The sequence below is a fragment of the Talpa occidentalis genome, unplaced genomic scaffold (assembly GCF_014898055.3).
Source record: "Talpa occidentalis isolate TD23 unplaced genomic scaffold, MPIMG_talOcc4v2.1 talOcc4.4, whole genome shotgun sequence".
NCBI classification, from domain to species: domain Eukaryota; kingdom Metazoa; phylum Chordata; class Mammalia; order Eulipotyphla; family Talpidae; genus Talpa; species Talpa occidentalis.
This window is the reverse complement of record NW_023604295.1, coordinates 79,674,291-79,690,601: the sequence shown is the minus strand read 5'-3', so window position 1 is coordinate 79,690,601 and position 16,311 is coordinate 79,674,291.

Sequence of the window (16,311 nt, the reverse complement as noted above, 5' to 3'; positions counted from 1 at the left end):
ATATTGAGAATGGGGTGTCTATCCATGTGTGAATGTTACATAGGAAATCTCTGTTCCTCCTCAATTTTGCTTGAGCCTAAACTGCTCTAAAAAATAAAGTCTATTTAAAAAATATAAAAAAAGTTCTGTTCATTAATGACTTTCACATAATAGAAATTTAGCAAGGTCTTAAGCCATATGTTTGTTATTGAATACATAGAAAATAAAAATAATCTTTTTAATTTGAGAGCTTCATAAACATTATTTAAAGCCTGTCTCTCCTATATATTAATGCGAAAAGACAAATCAATTTAACATCTTTCAAAACTTAAAGAAAAGTTAATGTAAGATCTTACAGCTTTTTTTATTTATAAAGATCATCTTAGTTGCAGAACTAAGTTTCCTCCAAGATGACACTGATTGATCAGGTACCATAAATATTTTCTAGCTAATTCTGCCATGATTGAAAACCACTTGCATAATTGTATAACAAAGAGTCTAATAAGATGACACAGTCCCTTCCCCCACGAATCTTGCCAATGTTTAGAGAAGATAGTTCACACATAAGCCCTAAAATACAATGAAATATGTTGTGAAAATCTATTATGAAAGTAAATGGGAGAAAAGTTAGGTAATTGCTCAAAGTCATTTGAGATAGATATTAGAGAATAACAGATTTCTACCACCCAAATGCCCAAGAATAGATGACTGGATCAAGAAGATGTGGTATATACACAATACAATACTATTGAACAATCAAAAAAGATACACTTACACCATTTGCAGCAACATGGCTGACTCTGGAAGGGATTATGCTCAGTGAAATGAGCCAGAAGGAAAAAAGAAAAATATCTGATGGTTTCACTTATAAGAGGAATATAGGATAACCAAATAGGGATCAGGAAAAAATAATAAATAAAAAAGAAAAATTAACAGGCAACTATAAATTTGAGACCTTTTGCAGGGGTGGGAGAGGGGGCAGAGCATGAACAGGGGAGGGAAGAGCATAAAGGACTATGATGATGGTGCACAGGTGAATTGGTGGTGGGAATTTTAGAAGGATAACACCTAAGAGGAGAAAGCAAATGATCAAAAATGAACAATGATGTGTGTGTATGTGTGTGTGTATACACACACATATATTTACATAAATATAAAAAATAATAATATATTTCCATAGGTAGCAAATAGTAGGTTATTCCAGTCAGAAGGTACACCATTAAATGGGGCATAAAGATCAGAGAAAAATGCAAGTTAGAATTAGGTTTTGTTGCAAAAGTAAAAATTAGATTGACAATGGCTTTAAAATATTAATAATGATTGATATAATCACTACTATTGTGGCAACCACTATGTACCAGTCACAGGGAAATGAATATCACACATCTCCACAACCTATACAATACTATATGTCCTCTGCAATGCAACACACCATGCATTTATTATTTAAATTCTGAAAAACTATGAGGTTCTGAGTATTCTCATTTTATAGACAGGGAGATCTAAGGCTCATAATTTGCTCAAGGTCTCACAAGGTAGGTCACACACTTTTACATGACAGGTTCAAAGTCTGAGCACCTTTCAACATCCTTACTAAATCTTCTAAAAATTGAGTTCTGATATAAAAATTCAAAATGATACTTGGGGTTTCTAGGGATAACTTCTATCATAATTCATCGCAAATCCTAGCATTTAATCATAATAAAGTATTCCCCGTTCTTTGAACATACCCTAAGCTTTTCTTGTTCAAGTTTTCCCTTCTTTTTGTAAGATTTTCCTCTTAAAGTCACCCTAAGAAAGTTTTGCTTCCTCTCAATGCTCACTCTAAGTATATTTTATTCAAAACTCTTTCTCTTCAATTATGTTTCCTCTGCAGTTCCATAGTACTTTTTAAAATACTGTTTTTATGATATGCTTTCTCCTAAACTCTTGGAAGTCAATTATGTCAACCAATGTGATTTGATCAGTGAAATTTTACTAAGTAACATAGGCTCTTGTAGGCAAAAATTTTTGGAACCAGTTCGTACTTTGTCATACTTTCTTTGTTTCACTAAGCAGGGTAATTTCTAGATAACGGCTATTCCTTCATCTTAAATCCTGTGGTGACTATCATGATGTAGGGCAGAGCCATAATTATCCTCCTTCAGATGATGTATAATAAGAGAGTAGACATATCAGCCTCTGGATTTCCATCTTATGCTGTACCATAGCCTAGAACTTTCCCAAGTAATACAGCTCCTTAAATTTACAGACTGAAATTTAAATTTGTTCAATGATATTTTTTCCAAAAAAATAACATAGTAAGCACTCAATATGATTAATGATGGTTAAATGTCTTTTATAAGAAACCATGAATGGGGTTACAGAGTTATGCAGTAAGATGCAACTATAATAGTTTAGGTGACACATATTACAAACTTTAATTGGGGAAAGTACTAGAAATACACAAATCATGAGGACACAAGGAATTGTGTAGGTATAAAGTCAATGAATTTTTTTATTATTTAAATGATATTAAATTGAGTTATCTATCACAAAAGCATTATGACAAAGGAAAATCATGGGTTTCATACACGGGAAGTAAGAGGCTCAAGATACTGGAAGCTGCTAGGAAGAATGAGTTGCCTCACTGGTAAGAGTTCAAAATGTTTATTACCCTATTCTTTTTTTTTAAGATTTGTTTTTATTTATACAAGAACCAGGGTACAGGCCAGATGTGCTGATGGGTGAGAGGATTCACCAGAGACAGAACGGGGAAAAGAACAGGCAGAGCAACCGAAATACACTGCCAAGGGGAGCAGCGGGGAGACAGGAGAGGTCTGCTGTGCCATGTGGTTGTCTCCCCAGCCCGTGGGGATCAAACTTGTGCTGCAGAGGCTGAGGACAGCTTCACAGCGCTGTGTTCAACCTGCTGCGCCACCAGGGAGGCCCTATTATCCTATCCTTAAGAGCTGCCCTGTGTTGGTAACAATATGATGTTCTGATATTAAGAGCTGCAGTTTCTGTGGAAGTTTGGCAAGAGGGCTTGAGGCTTACTTATGTTAGAGGGGAACTGATTGGTGGAAGGTCAATGACTTGAATAACATTAAATCTAATATTGAGTCTTATCTATTCATTGCAGTGACAGCTGCTCTAATAGTTATCAGTGTGACATATCCAGTAATAATAATCCTATTATTTAAATTAATCTGTTCACTTGAACTGTGTAATACTTACTTGCAATTTCTATAATAACAGAGACCAAGCCACTCTATCCCATAGCCTAAGCATAATAACATACATACTATATTGGAAATTTTGTAGGGTTTTTGTTTTTTTGTTTTTTTGGTTTTTTTGTCAGCAATAAAGCTGCATTTGTGGTAAATTTACTCATATACTCAAAATATGACAAAATTCTGTCCATATTCTTTTTAATTCAACAAAACTACTCTAAACTCCCAATTGAAAATCTTTAGGTATATCCATCCTTTCAGAATATTCATTTCTACAATCCACTGGTTATATTATTCATTAAAGAAATGACAGTGACACTTAACATTTCACATCTGTTTTGTATCACAATTATATTATTCCCATGAATGACACATATTTACAGGTTCACAATTATCTGGATGGATTATTTTTAAACAGTGACAGGGATTAGATTGTGTAGAACCTACAATTTTCAGAGAGATGGAATGATTCAAATAACTCACTTGTTAGAAAGAAATTTCAGTGACAGCTCATTCAGTGCATGAAGAAAATTTACATACCAACCAGACTGTTCTTTCGCATCACGCAGTGAATGCTTGTATAATTCTATACCATCCAGTAAAGGATTTTTCAGTTCATATTTGAACAAATGCATTTGAGGACAATGTGTTCCTCATCCTAATTTGTAGAAAATTCTTCCATATATTGAGCTGATTCTTCTGGAATTTCCAACAAATTGTTCAAGTATAATTATTATTAATTCTATATTGTAGGGAATTTTTCTCAGTTCTCAGTGTCTTGAATGTACCCCAATGTTTTCTATTATATTACAATAAAATGGAAATAGTTAAATGGGAGTAAGTTGGAAGAGGGATATGGAGACTAGAGAAAAATTAATTGGAAACATCCAAAGTAAGAACATATTTTTTCAAGTACTATACACATACAAAGATGGAGATTTTCTAACTGAATTCCCTATGCCAAATTAAAACAAATAATAAGTTAGCAAGTTTATTTTTAAATTCCTTTAGAAAGAAAGATTTAAAAATCTACTTCTAATTATTATTTCTTCCCAGAATAGAACAATTACATCTAATTGCTTGTCATTATTGTACCAAACTGTGTGAATTGATGTCCATCTTTTTAAAGGCTAATTGCAGAAATGAAACAAGATTTCTAATTAGTTTTAAAGCTTTCCAATAGATGAATAGATATTTGAATCAAGCAGGTGTGTACTTGCTTATTGTTTTTTATTCTATTCAGTAGACTATTCTGAGTGTTGCTTGGAATTCCTAAAAGTAACTTCAAAACTTATTATATGACTTTCTAAAAATCATAGAGAAATCCACTATTGCCAAAAAAAAAATTATTTTCACCAAACACTCAATGACTTTGAGCTTTAGTATTTTAAGCTATGTCTCAGTTTATAGTTTCTAATTTGGTTATTTTTGACAATCTCTAAATGTGAGTGACTCCATGAGTTGCAGTCATCTTAACAATCAAGAGGGAAAATATGAAGATATAACTGTCATCAATATTTATGCAGCCAACACAGGTTCATCTAAATATGTGAAACAACTATTAGCATACCTAAAGCAAGCCATTAACAACAACACTATAATAGTAGAGGATATAAACACAAGACATATAGTGATGGATTGATTATCCATACAGAAAGTCAACAAGGTATTAATGGAGTGGAATGAAGTATTGGGTCAGATGGATTTATTAAATATACACAGAGATTTCCATCCCAGAAGAAATGAAAATGCATTTGTCTCATATACCAGGGAATTTCCAATATTAGATCATATGCTGTGACACAAAACAAGTATCCACAAATATATATTAAAATCAAAATCATGTCTTGCAACTTTCCTGATCACAATGATTTAAAACTAGAAATTAACCACAAAAATGGAACTAGGAAAAATCCAAATGTGTGCTGACTAGACAATATGATTCTAAATAACTCTTGGTAAAAAAACAAAACAAAACTTCAAATAGATGATCTAACATTTTTCTGAATGAACTAGAAAAATCAGAACAACAGAAACCACAACTCAATAGAAGAAGGAATATATTACAATTAAAGTGATAAAAAGTGAAATAGAAATGATAGTATGAAAGAAACACGAGATCTAGAGTGGTTCTCAGAAAACATAAATAAAATTAGTATCTCCTTTCCTAGGTTCAGTGAAAAAAAGAAAGATAAAACCTTAACAAAAAGAATCCAAAATAAAGCAAAAGTTACAACAGATACTGCATGATTACAAAGAGTCATAGAAGACTACTGTGAACTTTATGTAGTGTTCATATTCCTTGTACTTCTTTGGTCTGAAAGTTTGATTTTTTTCATACGTGAGAATAGCAGTTTCTTCACTTTTATTGTCTTGAAATACCTTGCTATACTATAAACATTAATATGCAAAAAAATTAGACAACTTAGAAAAAATAGACAAAGTTTTAGAATCTCAGCCTTCTAAGACTGAACCAGGATGAGACAGACAGCTAAACCAGAAAAATCACAAGCAAAGAAATTGTAAGAGTAACAAAATTCTCTCTAAGAACAAAACATGAGGACAAGATGGCTTCACTGGTGAATTCTACCAAAGTTTAAAAGACCATCTAATACCTATCCTTCTCAAACTCTTCAAAGAAAAAATTGAAGGGTAAAGTGAGCAACAAATTTCACATTGTCAACATTACTCTGACCCCCAAACCAGGAAGGTCATCATAAAAAGATAATGATAGACATTTCTGAGGAATACAAATGAAAAAATATCTCAACAAAGTCTTGGCAAATTGCATACAGCAACATGTTAAGCCAATATCATGACCAGGAGAGATTCATTTCAGGCACCCAAAGCTCCATCAGCATCTATAAATCAATCAATATGATTCACTCTCAGAAGCTGCTGAAATAAAATTTTTAAAAAATTACACCCATTTGTAATAAAAATTACTATTAAACAGGCAATATAAGAAATATAACTCAATATAATAAAGACAATATATGACAGACCAATGTCTAACATATTGAATGGTAAAAAACCTGGAAGTATTTCCCCCCAGACCAGAAATAATACAGTGATGTCCATTCTCACCATTATTGCTCAATGTAGTATTAAAAATCCTAGTTTGAGCTATTAGGGAAGATAAAGACATGAAAAGGAATCCAAATTGGAAACGAAGAAGTAAAGCTATCACAATTTGCAGTTGACATGATAATACATGCAGAAAGCACTGAAGACCACCAGAAAAAAAAATAAAACAATTATAAATGAGAAATGAACACCATGAAATTGCTGGATATAAAATCAATAACCAAAAATTGTTTGCATTTCTATATGCACAAAATGAATTAGAAGATTGCACCATTTACAAAATGCACCAAAAGGATTGAATACCTGGGAATAAATTTAACAAAGAGTGACCTATACACTGTGAAGGAACTATACACTGAAAACAAGAAGACATTTTTAAAATAAGTGAAAAAAGACACAAAGAAATGGAAAGATATGGCCTCCCTGGTGGCGCAAGGGGTTAAGTCTCAATACTATAAAGTTATCCACAGCCACTGCAGCAAGAGTCCAATTCCTGGGCACAGAGCTAACCCACATGGCACAGCTGACCTCTCCTGTCTCGCCCACTGCTCCCCTCAGCTGTGTATTTCAATAGATCTGCCTGTTCTGCTCCCCACTCTGTCCTTGGTGAATCCTCTCACCTCCCACACCTCTGGCCTATATCCCAGTCCTTATATGCCTAATAAATAAAAATATAAATCTTTTTAAAAAATTGCAAAAGCAAAGGCAATCCTGAGAGAAAATAAGTAAAATGGAGTTATCCTGTTCAAACTATTCTACAAAAATACTAGAAATCCAAACTGTATGATATTAGAACTGAAACAGAAACACAGATTGGTGGGATAGAATTGATACTCCAGAAATAAACTCACAATTATGTGGACCATTATTCTATGACAAAAGAGTCAATACCATAGTATGGTGAAAGGAAAATATCTTTGTCGAATGGTGTTGGGAATATAGTAGTCTCATGTAAAAAAAAAAGAAATGATCATTATTTATCTTCATATAGAGAAATAATTCAAAATGTATTAAAGACCTAGATGTAAAATCTAAAACCATAAAATATATAGAATACCTAGGTAATAAACTACTAGACATCAATCTCAGAGATGTATTTGGGGACTTGACTCCAACAAAAAAGGAAAGAAAACCAAAAATAAACATATGGGACTTTATCAAACTAAATAACTTTTGTAATAGGAAAGAAACCACCACAAAAAGCCAAAAAGCCTAATTATGAATTGAGACCTAAGTCAGTCTATTTCTGCATCAGGCATCTGACAAGAGGTTAATGCCCAAACTATACAAAGAACAAATACAAAACTATATAAAGAACAAATACAACTCAATGACAACAATAACGACCAATGCCCTAATCAAAAAATGTTTGAACAACCTAGCTAGACTCATCTCCAATGATAACATACAGATTGTCCACAGGCACATGAAAAAAAAAATGCTTTTTATCACTGACTTGACAGAAATTCAATCAAAACAACCATGAAAATCAACATCACTACATTTTTGTGGGGATGGTTTATATAGAAATGACTTGAAACAAAGCATGCTGTCAAAGATGTGTAGCAAAAGGAACACACTTTGTGGAAATGTAAATTCAAGCAGCCCATATGGAACACAGTATGATAATTCCTTAAAAAACTAAAATTGAAATATTATATGATGCAGCAGCATTTATCCAAAGAATATGAAAACACTAATAGGAAAAGACTATGCCCTCTATATTCATACCAGCATTATTCACAATAGTCGTGGAATCAACCTAAATACCCACTGACAGATGATGGGAAAGAGAAACTGTGGGATCCTGGAGGGAGAAGGAATAGCATCAGAGGAGGTTTCTTGCTTTGCTCTTGGGAGAACAATCTTAAGGTATTCCAGTGAGGCAAAGAACCCAAAGGATCCTGCAACTTGGGGTGACAGTACCTCTTGATCATCAGAAACCAACACTGACCGTGCCAGATGGGACGCTGAGGAAATCCAGCACCATATAACAAAAAGTGGCTGGAGAGAGGTAACTAGAAACTAATTTCAGGGTGGGTCTGCAAGGCAAACCTGTGCTCCTGTGTTTGGCTGGTGGCCCTGGGGTGGGGGGGTAGAGTAAGCTAATGTGAAGGCACAACTTAACTGAGGGGAGCTATGTGAAGAAAAGCTGGAATATGTCAGATGAATTGGGTCCACAGTGAAGAAGACAGGACCAGAACTGCACTCTCCCCTCTTCTAGCCCGCAGGACTCAAGCAATGCTTTGACATGCTGACAATGTGGCCTGCAGACCGCACAGATGTACATCTTGAAAAACACAGGGAGGGCTCTCAGTGGTACCACAAACACAAGTCAGCCCCCACACATCACTTTCACCAGTGACTGTGCCTATACTCCCCCACCTCCCCTGACTTAGCAGTTGCCTAACATTTCTCCTCATAATACAACTTATTGAAATACCAGCAAGGGGTAGAGGGGAAGACCATAGTACCACCTGCTATAAAAGTGGTGGTGCTGTACCCATTGGACAAGAGCAATATCAAAGTGGAAAACTACAAAATGGGCATATCAAAAACTGTAACACATGGCACCTTGAGTCCTCAAAGGAATATTTCACAACACAAAGAGTGTAAGTCTGCATTCACAAAGACATGGAAGTTCTTTTCTTCCTATCACATACAGAGTCCAGAATTATTGTGATAAAGAAAGTCAAAAGAATAGACGAAAACACAAAAAAAGCTGGCCAAAAATACATGAAAAACAAATAAATCCTTAGAAATAAAACTGATGAACAGAAGATAGGAATTGGAGATTTAAATGAGAAAATAAAGGTGATACAGGATGTAGACTGGAGGAAATAAATTCTGGAAAAAGTTACAGAAATAGAATAGACCAAATGAAAAATCAAATCAGTGACCAGGGAGATGATAATGCACAAAGACTTCAGGAGGAAGAAAGACAAATGTGATTTTAAAAAATGAAGAAACACTTCCAAGAATTAATCAACTCATGAGGAAAGGTAATATAAAACAGAAGATTAAGAGAAAGACAAGATAACATATTCAAGAAATAATGGAGGAAAATTTCTGAAACATGTAGAATAGCTATGCATGTCCATGAAGCTAAAAGAACTCCTGGTTACCTAAATATAATGAGACATACACCACAACACATAGTCATAAAACTTCAATGAGTTCAAGACAAAGAATATTAACATTGGGTAGGGGGAAGAAGCAGATAACCATGAAAGTACCCTCAGGTTTACATCTGACTTCTCTAAGGAAACACTGCAGGCTAGGAAAGAAGTAATGATGTATTCAAAATACTGTAAGATAAAAACTGCAAAGCAAGAATACTATGTCCTGCAAGATTCCCCTTCAGATATAGTGGTTTCTCAAAAATTAAAAATAGAACTACCATATGACTCAGCAATTCCATTCCTAGATATCTACCATAAGAATAAAAAACACTGCTACAAAGGAATTTATGCATCCCTGTATTTGTTGCAGCGTTATTTTTAATAGTCATGTCATGGAAACAAATAAGTGCCCAAAGTCAGATGAGTGGATTAGAATGATGTAGTATATATACATCATGGGATACATTGCAACCATAAAGATGGAGCTAGAGATAAACAAAATAAGTCAGGAGACGATAATTACCAATTGGTTTAATCTATGTGTGAAACATAGAAAACAAATGGTCAGATAAAACCAAACCAATTAAAACCCCTAGAAATCTGACTATAGACAGGATGCTACCAGAGGCCTTGGGAGGGAGCAGAATAAAGTTTGGTGGGTGGTGAGGGCCCAATGGACTAAGGTAGAAGAGTACAGATGCCTCTTGGGTGTGATGTGGTAATACACAACTGAAATGGTGACCCCATACCTTCTACAACATATACAGTTTTGTAAACCAATGTTACCTCAATAAAAATTGTATTCAAAAAATGTGGAATATATAGCTAATGGAATACTACTCACTATGTATAAAGATGCAATAGTGCCATTTAGAACAAAATGGATAGGTCTTGAGGAGATAAAGCTGATAAACAAGTCAGAAAATAAAAGACCATTGCTGGATGTTTTTTCTCATTTGTGCAATATAAATAACCAAAGAAACAAACTGGCAAAACACAACAAAAATAAGTGAGAGTCTGTGAAAAATATGGTAGTTACTGGAGGGAATAAGTCCTAGAGCAGGGGCACTGGAGCTGTGGTGGTAATTGAAGTATGTGAACCCCTGACTTTAAGGTCTAACATTGTATTCCCAAAATTATATATAATTTTGTAAAGAAATGGTAAGTCAATAAAATTTGTTTGAAAAAATAGCATGCCAATCTCACCCTTGTCTCAATATTATGTGTTTGGATAATACATAAATACATTAAAATTTTTTTTTTTTTCAAATATTAAATTTTATTTTTATATTCCCCCATACAATTGCAAACGCCCCATTCTGACCCCAATCCTTCCCCTCCCGCCCCCCACCCCCCAAAAAGTGTCTCTGGTTCATAGTTTTTTGTTGATTTTGATTTTCACTTTCTTATATTCATTTTCCTGGTCCCTTATTTAAGTTTTCTAGATTCCTGCTATGAGTGAGACCATCCGGTATTTTTCTTTTTCTTTTTGGCTTATTTCGCTGAGCATGATCCCTTCCAGTGCCATCCATGTTGCTGCAAATTGCATGTGTTTCTCTTTTTTGAATGCTGAGTAATATTCCATGGTGTATATGTACCACATCTTCTTGATCCAGTCATCTATTTTTGGGCATTTGGGTTGTTTCCAAAGCTTAGCTATTGTAAACAGTGCTGCTATAACATAGGAGTGCAGGTGCTCTTTGGAATTGATGTTTCTGTGTCCTTTGGGTAAATACCTAGGAGTGGAATTGCTGGATCATATGGAAGCTCTATGTTTAGTAGGTCCAGAAATCTCCACACAGCTCTCCATAGTGGTTGGACCAGTTTGCACTCCCACCAACAGTGCAGAAGAGTTCCTTTTTCTCCACATCCTCGCCAACATTTGTTGTTGCTAGTTTTTTTAATATGTGCCATTCTCACTGGTGTGAGATGGTATCTCATGGTAGTTTTGATTTGCATTTCCCTGATGACAAGTGATGTTGAACATTTTTTCATATGTCTGTTGGCCATTTTCATTTCCTCTTCAGAGAAGTTTCTTTTTAGCTCTTCTGCCCATTTTTTGACTGGATTATTTTCTTTGTTGTTGCTGAGTCTCATCAGCTCTTTGCAGATTTTTGTGATCAGTCCCTTATCATTAGTGTTGGGTGCAAAAATGTTCTCCCAGTTGGTGGGTTTTCTCTTTGTTTTGTTATTGTCTCTTTTGCTGTGCAGAAGCTCTTTAATTTGATGTAGTCCCAGCTGTTTATCTTTCTCTTCACTATCACTGCTTTGGGTGATGTGTCTGTAAAGATGTCTTTGATGTGCAAATCCCGTAGTGTTTCGCCTATATTTCCTTCTATGTATTTTATGGTTTCAGGTCTTATGTCTAGTTCTTTAATCCATTTTGAGTTGATTTTTGTGTATGGTGTGAGGTAGTGGTCAAGCTTCATTCTTTTGCATGTAGCGACCCAGTTTTCCCAGCACCATCTATTGAACAAACTTTCTTTGCTCCAATGCATAGTCTTTGCTCCTTTGTCAAAGATTAGTTGACCATAAATCTGTGGGTTTATTTCTGGATTTTCTATTCGATTCCATTGGTCTGTATGTCTGTTCTTGTTCCAATACCATGCAGTTTTGATGATTATGGCTTTGTAGTAGTTTGAAGTCTGGGAGTGTGATGCCTCCATTTCCTTCTTTTTTTTTCAGTAGAGCTTTGGCTATTCGGGGTTTTTGGTAATTCCATATGAATTTCATCAATAATTGTTCTATTTCTTTGAAGAATGCCATTGAGATTTTGATTGGAATAGCACTGAATCTGTATATTGCTTTTGGTAGGATGGCCATTTTAATAATGTTTATTCTTCCAATCCATGAGCAGGGGATGTCTTCCATTTCTTTGTGTCTTCTTCTATTTCTTTTAACAGTGTTTTATAGTTTTCTTTGTATAGGTCCTTTACCTCTTTTGTTAGATTTATTCAAATATTTGATTTTTTTTGTTTCGATAATAAAAGGGGTGGTTTTTTTGATTTCTTCTTCTTCAGATTTATTGTTTGTGTATAGGAAGGCTACTGACTTTGCGTGTTGATTTTGTATCCTGCCACTTTACTGAATTGATTGATGAGTTGAATTAGTTTTTCTGTGGAGATTTTGGGGTTCTCTATGTATATTTATCATATCATCTGCAAATAGTGATAGTTTGACTTCTTCTTTTCCTATTTGGATTCTTGGATGTCTTTCTCTTGTCTTATTGCTCTGGCTAGGACTTCCAGTATTATATTGAAAAGCAGTGGTGAGAGTGGACATCCTTGTCTTGTTCCAGATCTTAATGGAATTGCTTTCAGCTTTTCACCATTGAGAATGATACTGACTGTTGGCTTGTCATAGATGGCCTTTATGATGTTGAGGTATGTTCCTTGTATCCCAAGAATTTCAAGGGCTTTTATCAGGAATGGGTGTTGCACTTTGTCGAAAGCTTTCTCAGCATCTATTGATATTATCATATGGTTTTTATATTTCTTTTTGTTGATGTGTTGGATAACGTTGATTGATTTTCAGATGTTAAACCATCCTTGTGCCCCTGGAATGAATCCAACTTGGTCGTGGTGAATTATCTTATGGATACATTGTTGGATTCTGATAGCTAAATTTATTGAGGATTTTTGCATCAGTGTTCATTAGGGAGACTGGCCTATAGTTTTCCTTTTTTGTGTTGTCCTTATTCGGTTTTGGTATTAGTGTAATATTGGCTTCATAGAACGTGTTTGGTATTGTCCCTTCCTTCTCAATTTTTGGAAGAGTTTGTGAAGGATAGGCACTAATTCGTCTCTGAATGTTTGGTAGAATTCATTTGTAAATCCATCAGGTCCTGGGCTTTTGTTTTTGGGGATGTTTTTAATTACCATTTCAATTTCGCTGCTTGTAATTGGTCTGTTTAGGTGTTCTATTTCTTCTTTATCTAGCTTTGGGTGATTGTAGAGTTGTAGGAATTTGTCCATCTCCTCTAGATTGTTGAACTTGTTTCCATATAACTGTTCATAGTAGTTACTGATTATTTTTTGATTTCTGCTGTGTCCGTTGTGATTTCTCCTCTTTCATTTATGATTCTGTGTATTTGTGCTTTCTCCCTTTTTTCCTTTGTGAGCCTGGCTAGGGGTTTGTCTATTTTATTTATTTTTTCAAAGAACCAGCTCTTGGTTTCATTGATCTTTTGGATTGTTTTTTTAGTTTCAATTTCATTTATTCTGCTTTGGTTTTTATTATTTCTTTTCTTCTACTGGTTCTGGGGTTTTTTTGTTGTTCTTTTTCTAGATCTTTGAGCTTCGAGATTAGGTTGTTTCTTTGAGTTCTTTCTTGTTTTTTGATGTGAGCTTCTATTGCTATATATTTTCCTCTTATTACTGCTTTTGCTGCATCCCATACATTTAGGATATTGGTGTCCTCCTTGTCATTCAATTCAAAGAATTTTTTAATTTCTTCTTTGATCTCCTCGTTAGTCCAGTGGTCTTCCAGTAGTGTGGCTTTTAATCTCCATGAGGTAGGATAGTTCCTTGCCTTCTTTTTATGATTTATTTCTAGTTTGATGCCTTCGTGGTCAGAAAAGATGGTTGGTATGATTTCAATCTTGGTGTATCTGTTGATGTTTGTCTTGTGCCCCAGTATGTGATCGATCCTGGAGAATGATCCGTGTGCGCTTGAGAAAAATGTGTACTCCGTTTTTTTTGGGTTTAGTGTTCTATAGATGTCTGTTAAACCCATATGCTCTAGGTCCTTATTTAGAGCTTTAGTTTCTTTACTTATTTTTTGTCTTGTTGATCTATCCATTGTTGATAGTGGTGTGTTGAAGTCTCCCACTACATATGTGTTTTCTCTGATGTCTGTTTTCAGAGAGGACAACAGTTGTCTGATATATTTTGGTGCTCTTTCATTTGGTGAGTATATGTTAATGAGTGTTATTTCTTCTTGAAGTATTGTCCCCTTAATCATAATGTAGTGACCATTGGGGTCTCTTTTATTTTTTTGAGTTTGAAGTCTGTTTTATCTGATATAAGTATAGCTGTTCCTGCTTTCTTTTTGGCCCATTTGCTTGTAGGATTGTTTTCCATCCTTTGACTTTGAGCCTATTTTTATCTTTTGTAGCTAAATGTGTTTCCTGGAGACAGCAAAAGGTTGGGTTTTGTTTCTTAATCCAGGCTGCAACTCTGTGTCTTTTATTGAAGAGTTTAGTCCATTTACATTTAGAGTTAATATTGATACGTTAGCATCTGTATTTGCCATTATGTTTGTCTTTCCTTTGATTTTATTTATTTATTCTTTTAATAACTTTTTTTTTTTTTTGTCTTCTTTCGTTGTTATTCGTCCCTCTGAGGTTCTGGCTTTAGGATTCCTTGTAGTATTTTTTGGAGTGGGGGTTTAGTCGCAATGAAATTCCGGAGTTTCTCTTTGTCTGGGAAGGTCCATATTCTTTCTTCATGGAGGAAAGAGCTTTGCGGGATAGAGTATTCTTGGTTGGCATCTGTTTTCTTGGAGTCTGTTGACTATGTCCCTCCACTCTCTCCTTGCCCGTAGTGTTTCTTCAGAGAAGTCTGATGTCAGCCTGATTGGTTTTCCTTTGAATGTTATCTGTTTCTTCCCTCTTGTCAGCTTCATTATTTTTTCCTTGTCCTGGATTCTTGGGAGCTTTACTATTATGTGTCTTGCTGTGTTTTTCCTTTCGTCGTGGAAGTTTGGTGTTCTTCTTGCTTCTTGTATATCAATTTTCAGCTCCTTCTTCTCATTTGGGAAGTTCTCTTCAATTATATCCATGAATATTTTCTCTGTTCCTACATCTCTCTCCTCTCCTTCTGGAATTCCTATAACTCTTATATTTCCTTTCCTCATGGAGTCAGATAGTTCCCGAAGTCTTTCTTCATTCTTTTTCCTTCGTACTTCTCTTTCCTTTTCTGTTTTGGTTCTTTTTATTTCTGTGTCTTCAAGATTACTTATTCGTTCTTCCATTTCATCTATTCTGCTTTCATTGCTTTTCCCAGAGTTCTTTAGTTCCTCCATTAATTCTTTGATCTCCTGCATTTCTCTTACTTCCCTCTTTAGGGACTCAATTTCCTTCTTCTGATCTATCACTTTTTTAATCATGGCAATTTTAAATTCTCTTTCTGGAAGGCTCAGAAGTTCTTCCAAGTTGCTGTCGTTGCAATCTGGGGAGTGGTTTTCTTTTTGTGGTGTGCTTCTTTCCTGAGGAGTTTTTAGGTTGCGTGTGGTTCTTCTACTCCCTACTGTCTGTTTTCTAATTTGTCGTATGCGTTGGGACACTGTGTTGCTCGGACTGACTGACATCTTGGGTGAACTTCTCCGCTCCCCTCTGGCTCTTCCAGGAGCCATCTCTGTCTTCTGGGGGAGCTTTCTGCTGGCTTTAGGCAGTTTTTACTGAAGAAATGTCCCTGTTCTCAAATGGCGAAGCGGGATGCAGTCCCTGCGCCTCCGGTTTCAGGCACACTCTTCTGCGCACCCGGTCTGCCCCGGACGTGGGTGCCTGCTCCCTCTGTGGGCTCAGACTGCTGGTCGGAAGGGGCCTGGCGTGGAATAACTTCCCGGCTGGCCACTGGGTCCTCCAGAAACCTTCTGCCCTTTTCAAGCAGTCTTAAGAAATGTCCTGTTTTATAGGGTGTTAGTGACTTTTTTTTTTCCTGGTCGCTAGGTGGCGCCAGAGATCTCTCCTGGAGCCCTTGGGGGGCTGTTTTTCGCCTCCCCCCACCCCGTGGGACAGAGAACAGAGCGGGAATGGTAGGGTACACCTCAACAGCTTTGGGGTGCTGTGTCTGCCTTGTGCCCCACCGTCGTGGAGAAACCACGCCCCGAATTTTCGTGCCCCGGGTCTCAGTTCAAAGCCCTCAGTTCCAGGACGCGGGCTGTAGCCCAGTTCAGTGGCGCGGGAATGG